At 40.3% G+C, this 25,905-nt stretch overlaps 1 long non-coding RNA gene across 1 annotated transcript in view; it reads right to left on the bottom strand.

Annotated features, from left to right (window-relative positions):
* Positions 1-25,905, bottom strand: part of LOC311433663 — a 216,064-nt gene that overhangs the window by 35,261 nt on the left and 154,898 nt on the right. The window contains exon 9 of the long non-coding RNA XR_014690883.1: positions 13,253-13,351. This is a non-coding gene — a long non-coding RNA (uncharacterized lncRNA). The remainder of the gene's footprint in view (positions 1-13,252; positions 13,352-25,905) is intronic.

Raw genomic sequence — 25,905 nt, forward strand, 5'->3', positions numbered from 1 at the left:
ACCAAGTGTTCAGGCAGGTGGAAGAAAAAGGAGCACAGTTACATCTGTCCCTCGGAAATATTTTCTGCAGTTTTAGCTGGTACTGGGAGATTTCTGACCGGGGTTGTTTTGGAGAGCAATCCTCCTCTCACTTCTCTAAGAGGCAATGTTATAAATTATCATCGGCTGCTAACTGAAAAGGAGGGATTATGGACAAGTGCTTGAAGAGGTGTACTACTGAGAACTGCAGCTCCTCGGCTCCATTCCCTGCTCAGCTCTGCATCTTAACACTTTGGGCAAATAACTTTAACCCTTCCACACCTTGGATGACAAACCTGTGAAGAAGTTGCTCCAGTCTGAGTGCTGGGTTTAAATATGTTATTTTTAAAGAGCTTTGAGATTCCCAGGCATGCCTGACTCTAGATGGACAGATATTTTCTGGGCCGATTCACAGACTGTGAAGTATCCAGGAAAAGAGCAATTGCTGAAGAGCCAGTGAAGCCTGGCCGTGCTGGGAGCTCCTGCCATACAGTTTGTTCTTTCAGTTCACCTCCCCAAATACACAGAAGGTGTCACACATCCTCATAGCTGTTCCTGTGCTCTTGCTCTCCCAAAACAAAACTGATCTCAGCGAGCGCATGGCTGCCTCAGGGTGACCCAGACAGGCCTGTGGCAAGGGCCAAAGCTGTTACGATTTCTCCCAAAATGTTCATTCCTGCCCCTCCTGTAAATGAGGGTAGGAGCAGTCTATAGGCCATGCAATGTAGCTCCTCGGGACTCTCAGTTTCTCTCTGTGAACAACTTTTGTGTCCAAAATTACTCTTCCTTGTCAATTCAGCTTGCAGAAGTGCTACCCTGTACTGCCTTCAACCTGTTTTTAAGAAGGCAGTCACTCCCCGTCCTGAAATGGGGGAGTGTGGCTGTGCTGCTGGGCAGAACCCCCAGCCCCATGGGCCTCCCAGCAGGCTGGGAGGGCTGGGCACAGGGCAGTGCAGTTCTCTCCATCTCAGACAGAAGGATCCTGATTTACACAATCACAGACAAAAGCACAATCAACCCTGCTCTGATTAATTGCACCGGAAATGGTAAGGAGCTATCAGTGCAGCAGCCAAGAGAGCTTAAAACTAAATATAACTCACAGAGAGGGGGAGAGAGGCTGAGTCTTTGGAAGCACTTTTGTAAGACAAAAGAGGAATCTAGCAAAAGTTTTACTCTCCTCTCCTCACTCCCCCAGCCTGCGCAGTGAAACTGGAGTTCCTGCCTTCTCTCTCTGCATAAAAAGTGCCGCTCGCCTCCCTAGGCTGAACAGCTGGGACCATCCTGCTATCACATCCCTCCTTCTCCTTGCCACGTTAAAATTAGCACCACCACAACCAGGCAGCAGTGGAGGAAATACTCACCCACCGCTTGCTGGAGTGGCGCTTGGAGCTGCTGGTGCCACAGCACCTGCCTCCGAGCCGGGCAGCTCACGATACCCGCACCTTCCACAGGGCTGCTGCTCGCCCACCTGGCCAGGCAGAAGGGGCTCTGCAGAAATAGCAGAGCCCATCTGAGCAGAGGGAGATGATTCAACGAGGTATTTCAGTCGCGTTTTTACCAAGGCAGACAGACTCTCTTGAGAAGGTATTTTTAGTGGGCTGAGCCCCACGGTGCTGATCCACAGGCACAGAAACTGCCGGTGGAGGAAATCTGTGGAGTAAAACCACCCTGAGGGTGCAACCAGATGAGATGGCAAGTGCACGTCAGAGTACACTTTCTGTGAATTTGGGGCTCCAGCAACTTTCCAGACCACTTTTTCTCCAGCAAATTTCACAAGGAGTAATCAGTGGCACAAAATGTCCGTTCAGCCCTTCCTGGATCATCCTGACAAATGCCTCACTTCTGATTTAACAGCAAGTAGAAATAGACTAAGCCAGTACTGACACTGTCCTGCACGGTATAGAATCCTAGACCGGTTTGGGTTGAAAGGGATCTTTAAGATCATCTAGTCCCAACCCCCCTGCCACAGACAGGGAAAGGTACCCAGAAATTAAATTCATTTGGGATAAATCCCAAGAAAGAGCAACACACACACACACACGCGCGCGTTATTTAACACAGGTTCATCAGGGATGCGTAAAACCTGAAATACTTTCATTAGGACTGGAAAAGAAAACACTATTAATCAGCTTCAGGCTTCTTATTACACAGCGGAAGAAAACTTCAGTAAGAAAAATTTTTAAACACACATAAACCCCCAGAATTATCCTTGGAAGAGTTAGCCATAAATATGAGGAAGTGGGAAAAAAGGCAAATGAAAGGGGTTGGGGGGTGGATTATTATTATTTTTTAATTTGCATTCAACAGGAGAAAGATTTATGCATGAGATGCAAATTGCTATGTGTTATTTACACATCTGAAGAAAAACAAATCTTGAATGTAAATGCTTAAAGGGCATATTTTTAAATATGAAAGTGGTAAAATTATTATAATGTTTATAACTCCCACACTGCTAAAAAGACATTAAATTGGGGAAAAATGAGCCCTTTTATTTAAATTACAGAGTCCTCACCAAATATTAGGGCAGAAATCAAGTATAAACATCTGTGTGTTTCCATTCTTGAGAATCTTTTAGAGCCATTTGTTCACCTTGAAGTAGGGCCTACCCAGAACCTCCCAGTGGGTTACCAACCACAGAGGGCAACCACCAGTGACAACATTTCTATTTCCACTGTGGAATACATATGTCTTTAGCATATGAAGAGACAGAAATGCCCTGACAAAAACAAATCCATTCCATAAGCAGTCTAGCTTGGGTGGTGAGATATATACAGCTTGCAGTTAATTATGGCTAAGAAAGAGCCATGCAACAAGAGAACAAACCAAACTGAAAGACTGGGAAGAAAGGATTAAGAATGAGAACAAAATGAGATGAGAGCAAGAGATGTCTCCTAGAAGATTCAGCATTGCTTAGCTGATCTGTATCCACTCAACTGTGAATTTTCCAGTTCTCTCTGAAAAATTTAACAGATCACTGTTATCCTAACGCTGCTCAGTCTTTCATGTATTCACTTCTGGAGGGTAAAAGCTATTGTTCCTGGTTTTACCAGGAGAAAAACAAGGTAAAAAGACCTGGGTTATCTAACCCCATTTGCATGCTTGACTCCTGCCAGCTTCTAAAATCTTTGATTATCTGCACCTCAAACTCATTAGAAAGCAAAGGTTCTTAGGTGTCTTAATGTCCTTACCACTTTTGGAAAAAACAACCTGCATCACTGCAGACCTGCAGGGCCCAATAGCGATGAGACTAGACTCTATAAAATAAAAAATAATAATAGAATTAACACTTCAGCTTGTTTTTGACATTGTCAGAATTGGATGTGGGGCTACTATTTTCCTTCAAATGTCCTGTGTGGGAGGACCTTAGAGTCATTTTTCTTTCCTCACAATTCTTCTCCCCAGTGACAATGCTACAACAAGACCTGAGCCACCAAAACCACAATTCTCATAACTGAGAGACGAGACTGCCTGCGGCAATTGCCTCTAGGTTCCTCAGCTCATGGCCCTGCATTCACACAGTACAAATTCAGTGAGAGTCCAGGCTGTGTCCAGGAGGAAAAGGAGCCTTATGAGCATACATTTCAGAACCAAAATCAAATATTCCACCTATAACACCGAAAAAATGGTGGAGTGCCTAGAGAGGCAGTGACAGACATTCCCTACCAATTTAATCAGACCAGGGAATTTCTAGTCTATGAGCTGTCAAAATGAAAGAAAAAACAGCCATTAGTCAAGACCACTTGTTTTTTTAAATGTTAGTTCATAAGTACATTAAAAACAAGGGAGGAGGCATCCACTTTTCCAGCCAAAGACTCAGGACAGGTTTTTGTGGTTGTGGTTTTTATGGTTATCCACATGGTTAATTCACATCAGGTTTTTGTTGATATTTTAATATTTATGTCCAGATGCCACTGTAAGCATCCAGATGTTTTTACACAGACATCAAAAATGTTTGCATAGCAATTACCAAAAGAAAGTTTGAGGCACTTTCAAATAGCTGAGAATGACAAAAGATGAAGTGGTTTCTGTTACTGGAAGATTTCATTCCCTCTCTCCCTCCCCCCTTTTTATTTTGCTTTTTGCATTACCTTATAGATCATTGGTTAGCCTATTAAGAGTGAAACCCAGTCCACCTGCTTTGACTGCCCTGTTTAGGGAGTGCACTACCTTGGAAAATTTTAGATTTTGGGTGCTAGATGATGACTATATTTAAAATAAATAAATAAATAAAGGAAATAAGGAGATATATTTGCAAGTCTCCAGAGGATTATCTATTCACATAACCTACAGATCCTTTCTGTCACCACTGACCATATGAAAGTCTAGGTAGTCCTGAGGTTTAAGCCACAAATATTCATCTGTTACTGAGAGCACAGTGAAGGAATAGGAGCTGTTATGTGACTGGTGCTCTTGGGATCATTCCTGAAGCAGTGGGGCTCTGCCTTCTCACCTGGTGTCACAGCGCAATCCCTCAGGAGATTCTGCAGACACCCTTGGGGAACAAGGCAGGCGGAGGGCAAGCTGTCTGTCCATCCTGACTTCAACTGCACAAGAACGCTGCCACAGAGATAAGAGCCTATTTCATCCCAGCAGCAGCTTCTAAGCATGGGTACACAACTAAAATGGAGCACTAGGGAATGAGCTCATTAGGGAATGAGCTAGCACATGCAAGTGTCTGCAGGGAAAAGGCTCATGGGCAGTCAGTGGGCTGGAGTGCAGATAGAGCTTCCAGGTGAGATGGAGCCAGTCTGAGAGGGAGTTAAGTGGACTTGAACTCATCACAAGTTATCAGTGCTCTGGCAATTAAGAGACTGCCTCATGCTTTCCTGTTTTTTTTGTGTGTTCTTTTGGGAAAAAATAAATAAACAAAAACAAACAAACAAACAAAAAAAAACACAACACAACTGAAAACAAACATAACTTGCCAAGAATAGAAAAAAAAAAAAAAAAGAAACAAAGCCTTTCTTAATTTTGATAATTATATGGTCAGAACAACCCAGTGAAGAAAAAAAAAAAAAAAAAAAAAAAAAGAGAGAGATTGGATAAGATTGAGAAGGTGACAGAGAGGTCATTTGCTTAGCACCAACGTTCAAAGTGACAGTCTAGCTGAGAACTCCAGTTCTTTCTGGGAAAGAAAATAGGCACTCTCGTTCTTTGCACACCCAGATTGTTTGCTACAATAAATATTTTGGCCCCATAAATAATTAGTGAGAGTTTCATCAGTGAGTTCAGTGGGGCCAAGATTTCCCTTTGGCTGAGAGAGGAGCAGCCATCCAACATGCTCCTGTGAACGCAGTTTGCCTGTAGAGCTCTGCAGAAAGAGAGCTGGACAGTAAACACAACTGCACAAGCCATATTTGTATTTAGTCAGCTACAAGTGAAATTACACTGTAATGTACTTAAGAAAGGATTTTCTACGGGGAAACAAATATTAAAGTGCGAGAGAGTTTGTCAATATTTTCTGTTAATTGACTAAGGGTTGGAAGTGTGTATCTCCACTCCGGGCAGCAGTGTCAAGTAGAGATAGCCAACTGCTTTAAGCTGGCTTGGGTGCCAGAAGAAAGATATCTGCAGCAGTGCTATTTCAAACTACCACTCAGTTAAAACTGGTTCAGTCATCTCCCTCAGTTACTCTGTAACGTGCAGTATATTCTGAAGCTATGATCTGAAGAGAAATCACAGAGAGGCAACAGCTGGGAGAACATAAAATAAATTTAAAATAACTTATCAGAAAAATAAATCAGAACTTGCCAGAGAAGTTATTTCCTAGGCACATCTCAACTCAACTTTTTAGCACAACAAATGTGTAAAAGAAGAAAAGAAGAAAAAAAAAACCATCTGATTAGCAACATGAAATTCACGTAGCCATTACTCAGCACTGTTACTGTCAAACATCTTCAAGAGTCCATAAAATCAAACACAAAGATCCTCCAAATGCAATCTGCAACCAGCAACCCCATTGAAAAGAAAACCAAAACAGACTAACATCTGAAAACTGTAGGTGAGATCTTCTGGTGCTGCAAATCATTATGGTTTCCTTTTCTCGAGTGAAACACCACTCACATATATCAGCTCAGAAAAAGCTATAGAGATTTGCACCAGACATATCCACTGTAGAAAAGGAAGCTCCTCAGCCCAGACCACGAACCCTTCTGAAAGTGGTGATTCTCAGGCAAGCCAGGTATCTTACCCAAATCTATGGCCTGCATCTTGCAAACACACCCATTCCCCTGGAAGCTGTGCTTACCGTAGCCACTGCCAATGCTGTCCATGAAACGCCATTTTATGATTCTCGGCAACAGAGCCCCATAATTATGCCCTTCACCTTTTGTTGCTTGGCATTTGCTGATGATTAGTCCAGAGTCAACAGGACAATTTTTTCCCATTGCACCAGATCATATCTAGGCACATTTTTGTCTCTGTTTATTACAATTATTTTTTTATTATTCCTTGAAACACCAGGCTTTGATCACTGTCAGGGACCGATTAATGAGAAAGATGGAATTTCCATATCCTCTGAGAATGCAATCTTTATAACTCCTTTTCAATGGTGTCATCTGCTTGTATCCTACTTTAAGGGCCTTTTTCAGTAGTGGTCAAGGGATACAGTCCTTGAAATCTGTAGTTGTCATATGGGAACGAAGACAAATATTTATGTGGTCATATATGGCTCACCTAACCACTTTTTCTCAACCTACCATGGCAAGCAGTGTTTGACAAAGGCCCAAAATGATGAACATGTGCACATGCAGAAAGCTTACAAAATCATGGGAAGGATTCATTTAGAAAAGCTCTCTTCCTTTAGTTTATCATGTTCCTGATAACAAACATTTTTTAGCAACAGAAAATAAGTATTGCTGGAGCACAACTTCACAACTGAAATGACTGGAGATGCCTTAAATAAAGGACACCGAAGACACACAGGCTCATCTGCCTTTATGAATAAGGATTACCCTGACTCTTCTTCCCCTTTGACTTTTCCACTCCTGATAGGGTGGGTGATAATAAGAGGCAGAGGTACATATGGCCTATAGTGATAAAGCTGCCTGTAGAGTCACATGAAGGGGGGGGGGGGCTGTCACATCTCTAGGTTACAGCTGAGGTCTTTTTTGATCACAAAGTCCAATGGGAAGAATCAATCCTGCCTGTTTCACAGCACTGGAGTCTCTCTTCTGTGCTGTGACCCTCAGGACGAATTCAGCTGTGTCTAGCACTTGGGGCCATGGTGCAGGAGAGGGACCACAGCACAGTCCTGTGCAAACTCCTGAGGTACAGACTGGGCCACAGCACATCAAAAGGAAAAGAACTGGAAAGGGGCTGCACAGCCTTCTGTTCCAGTTCCACATGCTTATTTTCTTATAGGTACCAAAAGACATTTAAAAACTTTAAAACAGAAAAAAAAAAAAAAAAAAAAAAAAGAAAAGGATAAAAAATATCTCTAATTGCAGACAGTGGCATAAAACCTGGGGCATGCCATCAGCCTTTTTCTACCAGGTAGTAACTTAACTGGCTGTTTTAAAAACCTGCTGCCTTGCCCTGTTAGACTCAATACATGTCACATGATTAATGTGCCCATGTCTTATTAACTGCTGTGTTACAGGAGCTGCTGTATTCTCAAACACACACGCACACACACACTTCTCATTCTGAAAACCCAGCTGAAATCACGCTTCTTTGACTGGAGGGTACTGCACCTTCTGACAAAACATCATAAAGAGTGAAGAATTACTGTTTTTCAGTGATCTAGCCCATAAATCAATCCTCTCATTTTGCTGCAAGGATGGTATGGGATTCCACAAGTGCTCCCTGAATTCATATTCAAAAGACAGGTTGTGTCCTCACAAAAAAAAAAGGGAGAGGGAGAGGGAAAGGGAGAGGGACAGGGAGAGGGAAAGACTAGGAATGGCTGAATCATTCTAGAGCCTGATTGATCTTATCTGGACCTCCCTTGCTGCAACAACAATTTGAGCCTGTAGAAAATTGCCACCTTATCTGATGGGTGGTCCTACCAACTGCTATGTTATCAGAGCCCAGCTGCACGAGGAAAACAGCATGTGGCATGACCTTGGTATGCCAGCGCCTGACCTCAGTATCTAATCAGTCAGATGTCTCACCAAGGCTGTCTCAGGATGCTGTACATGCCCCCTCTGGCACCAAGTCATTCAAAAGATGTTTGCTTCATGCTCATGTTAGCCCACCAGCACACACACAGTACATCCTAGTGCATCACCACCCTGACTGCTAGTGCTGTGACACTTGAGGCTTAAGGTGCTTTTCTGCAAAGATTTGATCAGCCTTTCTCCTAAAAGCTTGCTTTGCAAGACTGTAACCCAGACAGAAACAGTTCAGCTTCCAAATTTGGCCTCCAAATTCATTTCATTGGTTTCACATGTTTTATGCAGGCTATACAGCATGTCTGTCAGTGTAGTTAATGTACCTATAGAGCACCATAACATAGATATTGCCTCATATCCAGTAAAAGGAAGAACATGGGTGTTGCTCATACAAACAGGGTGAGGGTTTAATCCCAACTCTTATGCCTATTAGCTGTGTGACTGGGGGAAAACCACTCCACCTCTCTGCTCTGGCTGGAGGAGAGCCTGGGACTCTGCCATCCCCATCTCTCTTGCCTGCTTGATCCTTTTCAGAGGTTGAGGATGCCCAAGAAAATTCCTTTTGGAAGAGCACAGTCATTTCTGTAGCTTTGTGCTGCCTAGTTCAACAAGTGTGGTACAAATATCATGCTGAAAGAGAAGCCTAGGTTCAAACCACCTGATATCATTAGGCAAGCAAGAAAAAAGGTTGCAAGATGCAAAACCCAAAGCACAGAGAAATTAACAATCCAGGGAAGATCAGAGTGCTCTTTCGTGTCATCTCTGAAAGGAAGATGTAGATTTTCTGTTTCAATATTATGGCTTTTCATTCCTTTATATGGGTACATTTATTATACAGAATTTTTAGAGGGCTGAATTTAGAATTAGAATCAAAGGTTTTGATTCTGCTACGCAAAAAGCCTTTGATATGATTCCAATTTCCTTTTCTCTTTTTTTTTTTTTTCTTCTCTTTTTTTCCTTCTGGAAATAACTACATCTTTGTTTGTTTATTCTGTTTAACAGAAAATCTTCTGTAATTTCAGAATTTCTCAGAAAACATCAACTTAATTTCCCAGCCAGCTCTGTCCATCACTTCTGCTGCATGCAGTGACTGTTAAAAGGGGTCTTTGACATGCTCTTCACACACTGTAACCATGCACAAATTCTAGCATATCCATCCACAGGAAGTGTCAGAAAAGGATGGAAGTTCATTGCAGAAGATGACTGTCACAAGGTCTCATCTGGGAGTGAATTTATCTATGCAGTGAGTAGGGGCTATGGCAGGAGAGCCCATGCAATGGCAATTATGAGGCAAATCAATGAAGCAGTGCATTTCTTGGGCAAGTCTTTTTTTGTTGTTACTGTTCCAAAATGCCAAAACATTGAATTTCATGGTGCCTGTGACAACCCTCTTGCATTAAGAACTTGGAGACCTACATAAGCCTAGAATTTTAGTCCTTGAAGGAGTTGCAAAGTCTATTTTTAATGCTGGTTTTATTTCCCTGCCCCACACCCCTTAAGTAACAATAATCATAATAGGAAGAAGAAGAAGACAAAGAAGAGTTTGTGTATTTTTGTTCAATTTTCATTCACAAGATGCTCTGCTTCCTCCTATTGAACTGTGGCTGCTCAGAGTCAGCGGACTTGCTCTCTCCTAAAGCCAGTTCTAAACACTGTTAAAGGAAGGCAGATGCAAGGGAATCATTACTGTATTTATTTAATTTCCCAAATAAATAATATTTAACATGTGTATGTTTGGGCTCTGGCTGTCCACAGAAAGGAACCGGGTGTGACAATACTTGTAGCTTGGAATAGCAAACCTGTTGAGGAGGATTGCCTGCTGCCGACTGACCGCCTGCACACAGAGCTCACCCCTGGGCAGCATTCCTGCACTTGTGGGGACGTCGCAGCAAATTCCAATCCAAATAAAGCTGCGGAAGAGCAGATAAACAATTGCAACTCCACACACACAGATGCATATACACAAAAATGTCCCCTTATCAAGGCCAAGATAATAAACATGAGAATGCAGCCAAGTACATCTTAGTTGTGTGACAATACATAACAGATTGCCTAGCTTATTATTTGGGAGAAGAAGAACATACAATTAAATAAAACTTGTTATTAAAAGCACCCCCCTGAAAATAGATGTCAAACCCTGACTAGACAAATGTGGTATTTCAGGTGGAAAATTGAATGGACTTAATAGGAGTAATACAAACGGTTGGTCTTGGAAGAGCTTATAAACTGCAAATATTGCTCACTGCAGATGCTAACACAATGATGAATATATCAAAATATTAGTATCAAAAGATTGCTGGAATATATTTGCAATGTTGCGTAAAGCGTGAAGGGAGGTAGCTGTCCTTCCCCTGCCTTTACATTAATCTCTGGGTACTGGCTGATAGCAGGGGCCACAAGCACTATAATTAGATTTTGGAAATGTATATAGAGAGTAGGAAATGGAATAATTAAGGTAAGCTATCAGATGCCTGTCCTCATCCTTTTTAAACAAGCCAGAAATATACCCTGCACTCGTTCAGCATGCAACCTTCAAGGGGAAAGGTGTCAGACACTGTAATTGGTAGAACTTGAATGCTGCTATACTGGTGTCCCTTTTTTAAGGAAACCTATTTTCCACACCAAAATTGATCTGGCAAGGTTGTTATCTCATAATGCACACCTAGAGAGGCACTGCAAGGCCTCAGGGTAGAGAATAGCAAGGCACTTAACAGCCTTGGCTGTGCAGCCTGCAGTGCTGCGCCCTGTCTTGGGGAACTTACCGCCAAGGCACACGCTACATGGTAAAATATATGCATATGTATGTGGAGAGTTTGGCTTTTGCCTTAAAATATAGGGGTGAGGCAGTGAAAAGGTGCTAATGATACAGCATCCAGCCGAGTCTGACAGCCAAACGGGATGTGCATTTGCTTCTCCCTCTGGGGGTGTTCACAGGCAGGACAGCCTCTGCCCTCCCACCAGCCTGGCACCTCTGAAGGGCATAATGGCTTTTATTTAATTACCCTTTCCTCCTTAAGCAACTGAGAAGAGCCAGAGAACTTAAACAAATATACAAAAAAAAATATATATATATTGGTGTGGAAAATTATTTGACATCATTCTTAAATATTTAAAGGACACTGTCTGCTGGTTTGGAAATCCAGTGAATAATTTAGTACTGTTTGACAGAATATCTTTGGGTCAATTATTCAGTAAGTGGATTAATACATTCTGACTAAAACAAAGCACATTGGGTTTTGGCGGGCATATCTCGTTACATCACATATTCCATGTCACATTACATTGCAGAGAATGCCAGCACAATCAAATGGTGCAACTTGACTTAAACAATGCAATCAGAATAATTTCCAAATATTTTTCAAAAGCTTCCTGTTCTTGACTGTTTCTCTACCTGGTCTGTCTATATTTATCTGTCTAAAAAGGAAAATAACACAGCCAGAGATCTGATCAACTTCTAAAAAAAAAAATCCAGATAGAAACTGCCAGCAACTCTCGACCTCATTATAACCCTAAGTATCTTATCTATACCAAACACTTTAATTTTAGAATAGCATCTTTAAAGCCCCAGGGGAAGAGAGAGAGCATCTCTTGATGCTTGACAGCAATTCTCTAACACTGACATGGTCCAAAAGAGATATTCTTATCAAATCCTTCTGAAGAAAGCAGCTGTAATATAGGATCTCAAGGGCAATGGGGATACAATACAGGTTAAAAAAGGAAGGATCCTTGGGATTTCAAGAGATATGTAGAAGCCTTCAGAGGCAGCAGCTGTCTCACACCAGAAGGAGTTTTACAGATAAAACTCGAATGGAGGTTCCTGCTAATGTTTCAGATCACCGACAGTCACACCTCCCTCTCCTGTCCTCCTACTTTCCATTCTTCCCCAACATGCTGTTAAGAAACAGGTGGGACTTCTTTCCAAAGCCCTGGACTGTAAGAGGGTGGTAGGATGTAGGGGAGAGAAGGAAAAGGGGAGGGGGGAGCTGTTATAATTTTAGTAAAACTAATTAAAAGTAGAAAATTCTATTTAGTTGAGAATTTTCAGATTGTACTTCTACTGGAACAGGATAAAAAAAAAAGTCAATAATCTCATAACTTTACTGTGAAAGAAAATATTCCGAAACCAATTCTATGTTTATGCATTTTTTATAATTATAGCATGAATATTGCAAGACAGTGTAAAACCCAAAATCATGCTGTGGAGGACAAATACTCAATTTTATGGGAGTGATCTGAGTATAACATGATATTTACATCATTAAAGTGAAATATTTCAGCAAAAAGTTTTCCTTCACTGCAGTCAGCATTTTCTGATCAAAATCTTTTACCAGCTCAAAATTATGAAGACAGATATGCAAATTGCATCTGAAGGCCTGAGCAAAATCAGAATAAAAAGCACAAGAAAAATGAAAGACGCCTCTTCCTCTACTCTCATAACAGAGATGCTAAGGCCTTTCTTATACTGTATGAAATTACAGATCCTCTGAAATGAAGAGAGTTGCACCCTTGTACCCTTGCTGCAAGCCAGAAGAAAATTTCATTCTCCAGCCGGGTTAAACAAAATTCTCCATGCAGCACTTCTAGGATGTCTTTGTCATCCTAGGATATGCTTTGTCCAGGAGCTGCTTTAGCACAGCAAACAGCACATCTGGGAAGAAAAGGTGAGTTTTCTGAACACTTATTAAGGATGACTCAAAAGGAAATTTTGTTACTATATGTGTGAATGGGAGCAGGGATGAGGTCAGGATAAAGCCCCAGAGAACCTTGTAAGATTAATCGTGAGGAGTCCCAGGAGGCTTAGTTCAGACCAGCACAGAAAACTTCCCAAACTCACACACGGTTTTTCTAGGCTACCCAAACAGTTCCATTTCCCTTCCAGAGCTGCAGGAGGGTAAGTCATCATCATGTCTCCAACACAAGGCCTACAGTCCTGCCTGCAGTCCCGTGACTCAGAACCACCAAGGCCACAAGTACATTGGCCTGTTCCTGCTCTTCAGGACCAGAAGGAGGGTCAAATGCTACCAAATAGGGGAAAACAAACAAACAAAAAATGACTGAAAAGACTAGAAAAGACAGGATATGAAAATGGGCAGACTCTTACTTGTATCAAATTTTCTTACCTTTTTTTGTGCTTTGTGATAGGGATCACAGTACAGCCCATGGCGATACTTCACACTTGTCTTTTCAGGTATTCAAAGGTATTTTTCCCATTGTGTTGACTGGAAAGTGGAGGCAGAAGGAAAGGGATTGATGTAAGAGCTTAGTGGTTAGCAGCACCAACCTGCACAGTTGTGCACGCCAGCACTGCTGGGTTGCAGTGCCTCCACCAAACAAACTTCCACCTGCCAGAACCCCCCGAGAGCTCCTTTGCAGTAAGGTAAGAAGCAGCAAGCACTGACGAAAAGGTACAGCCCAAGTTCCCCTTTAAACTGTTCAGTAATAAATATTAATATTAAAACCCCCGTAACCACCTAAAAATGCATCACATCAAGGCCCCTATCCTTGACTTTTATGCACATAACTTTGCTCTGAGTCAGCCTCATTAAGCCTAGCTGAATAATTCGAATTCTCAAGTGTTTGGAGGGGTGAGGAATGAATAAACAAAGCAGGAAGCTCACAGATCCTCCTCACATTTTTAAAACATGTACTTTGAAAGAGATATTACAAAAAAAAAAAAAAAATATTTTAAAGACAATAATGCAATAGACTGAGATGAGAAAATCTACTCTACAAGAGCCTCCGACTTGTGTTGCCAGCCACCTCGCTTGATATGGGGCTGCTGCAGTATAGGGAAATGTAGCTGAACAAATTAGTTTGAAATTTCCTAAATTCCGTCACGTCACACTGAAAGGAGATAGCAAGCCATTTTTCACAGAGGGTTAAATATATATACACATATAAATGTATACATGTATATACATATATATATTTGGAGCCTTCTACAGGCATAGCGAGGACACAGCCAAGCACCTTGAGTTGTGCCGGTCCCAGGGCAATGCCACCAGCAGGTGTCATTGCGAGGTAGCACTGAGGGCACAGGAGTGTGTTTTGTTCCCCTTAGCCCTGATGGAAGGAAACAGGCTGGAGGTGGGAGATGAAGGGGAGAAGAGGGGACAGAGCCCAGGGGTTTTGTGCGAGGTCTGTTGTATTGTCCAGGGGTGTTTTCAGCAGGGCAAGAAGTAAACTGCATCATTAAGTGCACCAAAAGAAAACCTAAAGAATTAATCTTGATATTGCCCCAAAGTGAATGCTTGTTGATGTTTGGCCATGGGGAAAAAAAGGAGGGGGGGGGGGGAGAGGAGGGAGGCGGAGATGGAGCATTACCAAAAGAAAACAAGAGCGTGCATGTAAACATTATTCCAGGGTTTTTGAAAGCCTTGCAGGTAATGATTTGTTTGCCAGAAGCACAGGCAGCCTCCTGCCATTTCATACACAGAGCACTATCCCTTTGCAAGGACAGAAGAATCAAGGGATGAAAGACTGGAGTCAAAAATAAAAGTGGCCGGTTAGATGACTAATTCAAGATATGAAAAATGCCTGCCTTGACTAATAGCATTAGTTTAAAAACTATGGGTTTTAGACTTTATTACTTTAAAAGTGTCTGAATATCTAAGCTGGAAAGCACAGTGATGAGCCCAACTATTTCCTTTCACTGATGCAGGGAGAACTAGCAGAGACTATGCCTAACCTCTTGAACAGCAGTAGGAAATGGCCTCTCAATGCTATGAGCTTCGTGCTCTTCTGTTCCTAACCTACAGGACATCAGTTAGAAAGATATCTAGTCCTGACAAAAGGCATTTCGATTCCACAGAAAATAAATAAGGGTTTTGTTTTCCCCCTCAATGTACCTGATTTTTTATCAAGACATTGTCCTGTTAGTAAGTGTATGTTTTCTGCCTTCCTGATTCAGGAAAGTACTTGAGTGCTTTTTCAAATAAGGGGAGGATATGAAGCACACATTGAGGTTTTTTTTCACAAACAGGAATCTCATTTCTCAACAAGCCCAACACCCTTTGTGTAGATGAGGTTCAACCTAGCAGGATCTGCTGAGATCAGGGGAATCAATTCCATCTTTCACTGGTACACAGGCAGAATTGGGGCTCCATGCTTAATGAAAGCAAAACAAATGCCGCTCTCTTTGGAAGCAAAGCTACACAGGAAAAACACTTAGGAAGAAACATTCCAATAAAAAATAACTGGGAAAGATCAAAGAAGCAGTCATGGCTTAACTGACACCTGTAACTTTATCTCTTTCTCTAGTTACAGAGGAAGGAGGATTACATGAATGGGGGCATACTCCCAGCGGGAGGAAATGTGGCATTTGACAGGTGCAAGAAGCCAGTGAGTTATGGGATATGTAGAACAGAAGAACCATCTATTTTCTTACAAACTGTTCAAGGCTCAGTCTGTAGAAAATCAGAAAGAGATTATTAAGATTGAAGTGAAAGACATGGATTTTTATTTTTTTTTTTCAGGATGAGGGTAGAGAGGGAGAATATCAGTAAGGAAAAGAGCTGAGTTGGATCTGTAAATCCAAATTTGCATTCCAGTGCTATAAAAGCATGGTGGGACATTATGGCATCTCTTTAATCATGTAAATGAGCTCGAGGTTGAGTTCTACTCTTACAACCAGAAATGCCTGTAACATAACATCACGCATGTTCAGGACACCGCAGGCTGTCTAGTCTACTGGAGTCTGACTAAATAGACCAGTTTTCTTACTTGTCCTTAAATTTTATCATCTCTTCCATGGAGGAGGAAGAAACGGCCACTAATAAAAACACAGAATAGAAACAACTATACCGACAGCAACGTGAGGCTCTAACACAATACATAAATGTACAACAATACCTCATGTCTCCAAGAGCTGTGTTGAGGAGCCTTGGCCAGGCTGGGGGCTGCACTGAGTTTGCCCCTGCTCTTGGTTTCAATCTGGCTGGTCTGTACTTGTGCTTCTGTTGTTCAAGTGAGAGCTTGTGATGGTATAAGCAGAAATATTTCATTATCTCTTCTGCCGTAGGCAACTGCAGCTGAGTGCAAGTATATTCCCATTAAGTCATGTGCATTAACTGTGTGCTACTAGTAGTGAAGTAGGAAACTACTACACTATCTCCAAATCATTTTATTTCTTTCTTCCCATCCTCCCCTTACTAGGAATGGATTGAAAGGGCAGCCTTTTTGCTTTTTTCTGCTTTGAAAGGGGAAGGAAATGGCAGCTTGAAGCTGAGAGCAAGATTTCCCCACAATATATAACCATACACTGCCTCTGATGTGAAAGGAACTACGCTGATTTATACCCACAAAGACTGCGTCTCTCTAACGTACTACATATCCTATGCTAGTGCTGCACCAGGTACTCAGCTGAGGTATACAACAGCCTCATTTTCCAGTGCTCACAGTACTGTAGGGAAATGTTTTTTTAAAAAACAATAGAAGCAGACATTGTAATTCCATTGTCTTTCATTACGTGGCTCTCACAGTGAAGACAAAAGTAACACTCTCATCAATGTCAACAAGATCAGAATATGGCCCTCAGAGAATATTTCATATTGTTACATCTTTTCATGATTTCAACAAAATTTCATTCCTGGATAACAACCCCTGGTTTATGATAGGAAATAAGTGCTCTGTCACACCCCAATAATTAGAACATCACAGGCAGAATGTAAAACCAGGCAGTAAAATGACACTAAGTTTCTGGCAGAACTTGGAGCCACATATAAACCATAAACAAGATGATACGGACAAGACATAGTTGTACTCCTTCTTTTCAGGGAGTCTGATAATAGAAAGGTCAATGCCTCAGGATAAAACAAAATACTAAAGATAAGCTCATGTTGGAAAGCAGTTACATTTCCCTGCTTTATATTCAGACAGTAAAAATTTCAGCACAAGGAGCTTTGGCCATATGCCTCTCTAAGTATATCAGGAACTACTTAAAACACACTGGGAGCTGAATAAATCTCAGTGAGGTGACTATCGCTGACCATATGTGATGAAGAAGGAAGAGTCTGCTGTGAAATGTGTTTTCTTTCCATTTTTTTTTTTTTTTTTTTTTTTTTTTTTTTTTTTTTTTAGAAACAGAGATGAGCTTCTTGCTTTCAGCTTCTTGCTAAGCTAGAGACAATTTCTTAAGCAGAAAGGGGAAGGAGGAAAGGCAGGAAATATACCATGAACCACCCAGAGCAGATAAATATTCAGACCCTGAGCTGCAATGGAAACTGAGGTTTCCACCCATTGCAGCAGAAAATATGTTTCTCACATTGCACATCCATAAATCATTGTCTAGAAATAAAACTTTTAAAAAGTAAATTCAAAAACAATTTATGGCCTCCAGACAGGTTAAGTCAAAGTGATACTCATATACTCAAGCAGAGAAGTGTGTAGGTTTTATAAAAGATTAAAAATATATATTTTGCCGTGAAAATGAATTACTTGGTAATAAGATATGAAACCCATTGCAAACTGCTGATTTCAGTGTAGGTCTGAAGTGCTCAGAAGGCCAGGCAAAGTCCAGCTCTGGATTAAATGCATGTGTGGTCTCTGCCACTTTCTGGTGAGCAGGGGTCCACATCCTGAAATCACCAGTGGGTAAGCTCAGAGAGTCAAACCAAGGACCAAAGAGCCTCTGACTCACCCCTGCTCAGCACACTGCTATGACCATTCACCCATAGAGCAGCCAGGGTAAGGTTTGCTTGCTAACAGGACCCAGGAGAAAGTTTACAGCAAACGCATAATAGGAGCAACACATCAGATTGTGCTTTGGCACACGCAGCTTGCAGTGCCACCCTGCATTCCCCCATGGCAGCTCCAGTTCAGGAGTTATTACTAATATTAACTTTTTAACCTAGTTTCTTAAGGAAATGAGGCTTAGGCAATCATTTTGGCTGGCTGGTTTCCCTAATAATTTTGAACCTACTAACCAATTTCAGCCAAGTGGAATAGAGGGACAGAGCTCTCAAAGACAATAATGTTCCTACAAGTTTTGTAAAAACAGTTGTCGAGAGGGAAAAGGCAGAACAATGAAAAATTATTCCCTGCTAAGGGAAAGGTTGCAGTGTGAGGTCATCATTTATACAATCCACATGGAAAAAGTCTGCTACAAATGCTGTTGATACCAAAAGTTCAGTAGGCACTTACACTTCCAGAGACTCCAAAGTAAACTGGCCTGAAGATGCAAGCAACTGGCTTCAGGCAACCTGGCTTCATTAGTTTCAGAGCCTGCAGAAACTCTCATGTCCCATCTAAGCACAAGTGTCATGCTGACTCACACTGGAAATTCCCCATATGATACCATTCCTTGTGACATTTCCTATTGTCAGAAACTGAACTGGGTCCTGAAACTCTTCTCACAAGAAGCCAGCCACAAAGGATTTCTTTCAAACTACTGAGGCTGTGATTATTTTCCTTAATTACCGAAAGCTGGTTGTTAATTCTTCTGTTTTTCAGCCTACCTTCGGCTGTCTCTTTTTTATATCAGTCAATAGTTGCAACACATTCTAACACTGATACTATCAGCAACACCTTTGTAACATTCCCCTTGAATTCATTATCTACTTAGTGCAAGAATGATAATGACCCATATCTGCTATATCAAATGGATGGTGTGGGCCTCTGTGTATTCCTAGTGTGTGTAACCCATTGCTATGCATCCACCAGCACCTAAAACTCAGAAGAAAAATAAAAGAGCAGATCTGAAGACCTGAAGACCTGTATCTGGGTGATGCCATGATTTATCTGGTGGATTCCACTGAGCTTGCTTACATTTTTCTCTTCTGAAGAGTTAAAATCCAACACGTGAGGGCAGACTTACAACACCAGTTTAGCAGCCCCTTTTCCAGAAAAAAAGTTTCATTTAAACAACAACAACAACAAAAGAGAAACAAAACCTCATCAACATCTTGACTAGCTCCTGTTGAAAAATACTTCCCTTTGAGAAATCCAGGACATTCCTCTTTGCATTAATTGCCAGCTTATTAGTGGAATGAATGTTGCCAGTCTTTTCTCAAGCTGCTTAGAGGTGAAGAGCCTCTTTCTTTCCCTTTACCAAAAACAACAACAAAACATCCCAAGAGAGAAGAAAAGAGAAAAAGGAAAGGGAGCTGCTGAGAGCCAAGCTACTTATTCATCTTCAAACATTGGTTTCCATGGGAATAAGTTCAGTTCTTTGTGGAGGCTGAACAGCCCCATGCATACTAGGTCTAATGCCTCCAACATTACATTTGTGTGGTCAACTTTCCTTTGGCCTCCTCTCATCCCCTTCTTCCTCATCCCTGCTCAGCAACAAGACTAGTATCACAAAAATAAAGAAATCATTCAATAAATTGGCTGAATTTCATCAAAGCCCATTGAAGCCTTTCTACTGCCACCAGTGAAACTTGGATGAAGCCCTCACAGAATAAAGCACAGTGACTTCCAGTGAGCTTGTCAAAATGGTTATCCAGCCCTCGTCTGACTCAACTTTTCTATTTGGATGGTTTCTGTCTCACATTTGTCATTTACCTCTGGATTTATTTATTTTTTTATTATTATTTTTATGTCCCTTTTACAGCTCTCTAGTGTTTCTCAGTTTTGCCTGATTGTGTAGAACTTCCAAATCTGGTTATATTCCTGCTTAAAATTGAATCCTTACCTGTACACCAGGAAGGGCAGAGGCTCACCAACAATTGTGAAAATGATAACACATAGTACATCAGTATCAGATACCGAAAAATAGTATCAGTATCAGATACCGAAAAATAGATTTTGGATGAAGCTTATCTTAAATCAAGAAACATCTTCCCTACATTGAACTGCTTAGAGATTCACCTGGTTTAGTCTTTGCTTTAAATCAGGCAGGTGAACAAATCAACGTGATAGAGTTAGAGTGGTAGCTAGATGAAGACTAGATGACCTCAGGGTTTAGCAGAGAAAAACTCATGGTCTGTGTACTCTGACCTGACTATGATAATTTCCTAGTCCTCTTTTAATCCATTTTGACATATTTTTATTTTTTTTAAAAAAGGAACTGTTTATAAATCCATTACTCAGAAGCTGCCATGCAATCCATTTTCATACATTAATCCTCATCATTTTGCTGTCATGATTTTTTTCCTATTAAAGGGATAAGGTAAAAGCATGTTTTCAGAAATCACTAATAAAATATTTAGCACTTTCTATTGCTCAAGTTTCAAAACTCCTCCTTCTTAAAAGCTTCTAGGGTCCAAAGTTTTTTGAAAAAATGAACAAAAGAAAAATATATTAGAAAATCATGAAAGCCATTCACAGGCTGTCAGGACTATCCTTCTTTTATAAGGATGTTTTCTCCTTTCAGATTTGGAAATGTATTTTCTTTGCAAGACAGAGATGCTGATGGATTTTCAATTTTTAAATCTAAGATTAGGTCTAATTGCCTAATTTGCTTTACCCATCCCTTAGAAAACTTATCTGGAACTGTAGCATTTTATACAGTAACTCAGGATGTGTGGCTTGAAAGAAGCTATTGAAGTGCAGAAAAATTGATCAATCATTTGATTGTCAATTCACACATCAGTGAATGACAGCCAGAGCCATTTTAGTCTTATCGTTCCTATAAGAATGTTAGCAATTCAGGCCAATGAAGATCCATTGTGATAATGGAAGTAATAATAGGAGCTGCTGCTTAGACCAGGTGCTAGCATTCATGGTGGTACATCATCTCCCCTTATTCACAATAGGATGAAATGAGAAGGTTATTAGAGACATACGAACAATAAAGTTACCATAAAAACTACTTTCTAAGGATACAGATTTCAATGGTGCAAGCACATTTCTTTCTTTCTCTTTAATTTCAACTCCTCTGAGGCCTTTTGCCATCTTCTCACTACATTTCAGTCTAGGTCACAACAACACAACCAGCAACATGTTTTCTTAAGAGTTTATAGTTATGTGTTGCAGGAAATCAGATACACTGGATTATTTCTCCAAACAAAGAGGGAAACACAAAGCCAATGTTTGGAATTTGCCAGATCTAACCAAAACAGTTTCAGATACCTAGTGAGAAAGTAAGAGCTTTACTCAGAAGTGCTGTGGATGCCTGAGGGCCATGCACATTGAGCTAACTACAAAATTCCAGGAGATTCTCAAATTTTGAAATCTCCTTGCCCAAACTGAGCAAGCTGAAGCAATACTTTATAGGGTAGTTCAAATCCCTGCTACAAAGCCCTCCTGGCATGGAATCATATGTAGCTATGTATTCTGTAAAACAGTGAGAAAACTTAGTTTTCATAAAAACATAGTACTAAGTGATTTGACATATTTGACACGTTTAATCATAAATAAATAAAAGTACAGAGGGCAAGTAGAAAATTGAAAGGCAGGTCTCAGTTCTGTTATTCTTTGGCCTTCAGCACATAATAATCCAAAACTGAGAAGCACAAACATTTTGTAAAGAGAACTGCCATGAATCCATCAGCTTCAATTCAGCATGGACTCACTGGGAGGTAATAAGAGGGGTTAATATGGTGCACTATGATAAAGCTACCATAGGAAAAGCAATCCAGGACCCTCAGAGCACAATGTCTGATGACAAGTTGTCACTGAAGGCTGAAAGAAAGCTAGGAGACCACAGAGGACATTTATTGATAATTCGCTGCTTTGGTTATAAGGTGACATGGGAATATAGCATATATGGTTTCGCATTGTATTTGTTGTGAAAATATCCAACCCAAATTGTTGAGGTTAGAGTTTCACTTACTTTTTAGACACTTTAAATGAAAACATGAGGTGCTCAGCACAGCTGGAGTCAGAGGATGATGTGTGCATGTGGCCTGCTTCAAAGGCTGAGTTCCTCATCTCATCCTCATCAAAGGATGAGTTCCTCATCCTCAGTTCCCCCTCATTGCCACCAGTCTCACTCCCACCTGCCACCCATTCCCTCACCAGTCTTCTCCAAACTGAGGAAGGTTAGCCTTCTCAGTTAAAATAATACCTCTGTGTTAACCTGGCTGTGCTTGATGTAAATGGGCCTGAGCACGATCAGGGGAGCAGTTCATTAGAATATCTGGAAGGGATGGTAACATCCACTGAGGTTTATGAGGAGGTGGTTTGGTAACCTCCCAAAACACCACAGATGGAACAAGGAGCAGAGAAGCGTCCCTGACTTTAGACATAGGTAGCCTTTCCAAAAACAGCAAGGAGGAGTAGGATGAGGTGCTACTTGTTCCTCGACTGTCGACTTAGCAGTGCAAGGGGTGCTTCCCTGAAAGGGGAGATCTCCATGCAGCTTCTTTACCTATAGTAGTGGATGTCAACCAGCAGAAATAAGGGAGAGAAAAAAAGTATATGATCATACCTATACTTCTAAAACCTTGTGGTCAGGGTATTCCTCCAAAAGGTTGCATGCCTGGGGTCTAGTCTATGGCTGGACCAAAATTCAGGTTAAATCCTGACATTTCACCATGGCAAGTAGTCATTTTTGCAACAAATAAATAAAACTATCCACCACCACGTTTTTTCAGCCTTAATTTTTCCAGTTTCTATAAATCATTCCAGTTCCTAATATATTGTGTCAGTATATTCCAGACATAAATTGGTGAGGACAGAATCTTACACTTATTTCACAAAAGAACAAACATTATCTCAAAAGATGTAAAATACAGAAGAAACTCTGTAATTGGAAACTTCTTCTGCCTGTGCAAATTTATGTCACAGAGGAAAAGATCTGGACTCTTTCTACAATTTAGAGTTAAAATTTTAATACCTTGGGTTTTTACTTTGATGATTGTGTCTTGATTCATCATATTTTCTCTCTGTAAATAGCTTGTAAGCCAGAAATTTCTGCAAGGCTGTCAACTTTCTCAAATAAATCTTTTGCCTTTTTTTTTTTTTTTTTTAATCTTATTGATTTGTTTTCCGGAAGTATTTTCCTTTTTTTCTAATGTTTTATTTATCTACCAGTGTTCACATTTTTATCCCTAGAAACCTTTTCATTTGTTTTCTGTGTTTGTTTTTTTTCCTTGTGTGTTTGTCTGCAGAAAAAAACAACTTGCATTTCAATAGCAATACTTTATACAGCTGAACATCCCAAAGTGCTTTACATTTAATTACACACTCATAGCAAAGTGACTATATGACAAATGTGGCCTTTGGGATCTCCAGGAAGGGGAAGGCTTGCAAGTCTTTCACAATCAGACCATTGTGCACACATATGCGGCACTTTTCTTGCAAATGAGTAGCACTGCAGACTCTGTATGTGATGCACAGGAGAGAGCTGTAAGGAAATGAAAACAAGAATGGAAAAAAAAAAAAAAAAAAAGACTTTTTTTTTTTTCTGAATTAAGAAAAGGCACCAGGCAGCTTCTGGAATTTGCTGTCTTATCTGAATTCTAATGAAAAAATATAGATTACTCTTTTTTTTTTTTTTTTTTTAAACACAGCACTACAGAAGGCAACATGTAATAAAAGACATGAAAAGTTACCTTGCATTTGTTTTGTCTAGTTTACGTGCTGTTTTATTTCTAAATAAATATATAATTATGTGATATAATATATATGTTATATTGTATATATACAGTATGTTACATTAGGATAATAACATCACATAAAACATAATATAAAATTGTATATTTACAAATAAATATATGACATAAGTGTTTTTTTCTTTTGTGACAGTTTGCAGAATGGTTTGCTGCTCGTTGAATGATGAACAAGGAAGCAATCCATAAAATGTTTGCTGCAGAACAAATCAAAAGGGTATTTGGAAATCAAATCATAGTTTTAATAATAAAATTGTCTCATTTTAGCCTCATATATCTCATTTAATGAACAAAATTAATGAGGAATGTATCTAAGATGCATCATTTTTATGACTGCTGCAGAAATTTTCAATGATTGTGAAGTCAGTAGGAGGTGCCTTCGGTCATATGATAACTTCAGCAGTTATTTAAGAATTTAAACAAATTATTTTAATTTCTCATCCTGAGACATTCAACTGTCTGGCAAGTGGCAGCCAATTCATTTTAGATGTCTGCTATAGCATCTTTCATTTGCTTTAGTCAGGTTTTCTTCATAGCTGTTTTTTGAAATAACCGGACAAGAGAAAGATTTAATCTGAAGCTCTTTTGTAAATATGAGTAATAGTCATGTATTTGTTACAGACTGGTATTGTGGGATTATCTTTCTCATTTTACAGATTAGAAAATCCTGGAAAAATGGTCTGTTTAATTTTCTTAACCAAATTAATGTAGAATGTCTATGTCTATGCCTAGAATAAAATCCCAGTCCAGTGCTTTATCCATGACATTACTGTTTCTCAATGTTCTTGCAATGCTTAACGTCAAAAATGTTGCATCAGGCTAAATGAAATAAAATCTACTTTCCCCATTCCATTATGTTTAAAGGTCACATATATACTAATAACTATTCAAAACACACATACACCAAAATGCTGTAGTTACTACAGGCATCCTTAGCAGTGCTTTTTGGTTTGGTTTTCATTCTTACTTTTATACAAAGCTAAGGCAGCAGGAACACAAAATTGCTTTGAATTATAGTGAAAGTTGTTAGTTTGAAAGTAACACCAAAAGACTGTACTAGGACCTAGCATTTCTCCCCAAATATTTTGTTGAAGAAGGCTGAAAAACACAGAGTCCTTTTGCAGATGCTCCAGACTAAAAACAAACCCACATCCTCTAGCTACAGTACAATTGCAGTGGCATACAATAATGCAGTCACCATGCACAGTGAGGTGGTTGCGCCAGCAAGTCGGTTCTGCTCAGCACTCCCCAGGGCCAGTTCTGCACGTGTGCTGTGGACACTGCAACACACAAAGCCCAGAGGCTGGCTCCATGCCACAGGTGGCATCACTACACATGATGCTGTGGTGCCTGTCCCTGCAAGCCCATGGCATCCTCCACACACAACAGTACATTTGCCTGGTTCCTTGTACCAGCCGTATTATACTGGATGCTGACCATGCACAGCTCCTATATATTGTCAGACTCAAGTTTAGCTCTATTTCTCAAGAATTCTCACAAACATTTCTCCAGCCTCTGAAAGCTGAGCAAACAAAACACAAGAGGCAAAGTGTTACAAAAACAGTAAAGGCTATTTTCAAACCACAGCAAAATGCTTTTTTTAATTCACAGCTGATCTCAAGTCTGTTCTCCAATTTTAATATCATACTCTGTAGTTTTATTTTTTATTTTTTTTTAACATAACAGGCTTTTCTTCCCACAGTCAATCCTCAAGCCTCGTATGTGATACTGTATGCAACAGTTTTGCAGATGTGCTTCACTTTGGTTGATATTTCCCACCCTTGCACCAACCTGCCAAAGTTGTTTTAAGAAAGTGAAAAAGGAAGAGTTTACAAAAAATAAAAGAGGAGGGGGCTAGTCTGTATCTTACCTAACTTTAACAAGTTATATTTTCATCACAAAGTATTGTATGAAAAATCAAATATCACTTTCATTGGATAATACAGTTCTAAATAAAGCTGACATTGTAACATCCAGGCAGATGTAAGCCAAGATGCTCACAGGTGATGGGTGCTTTGGAAGTCTCTGGTTCCATTCACTGAATGACTGTTAATGCAAACACTGATGTGATTATGGGGCCCAGATTATTATTTGCCTTCAATTTTAAAGCTGAATTTAGGCTTATACTTGCATTTAATGTGAATGGTAACCCAACACTGAAGAACATTATCAAGAACATTTTGTATCTTGGGGCTCTTCTAAAACAAAACTAAGCTCCACTTTCATTCATGCCTTGTAACTACCAGCTTCCAGGGCACTAAGAGCCCAAATCCAATGCC

The sequence above is a fragment of the Aythya ferina genome (assembly GCF_964211825.1).
Source record: "Aythya ferina genome assembly, chromosome: 3".
Taxonomy (NCBI): domain Eukaryota; kingdom Metazoa; phylum Chordata; class Aves; order Anseriformes; family Anatidae; genus Aythya; species Aythya ferina.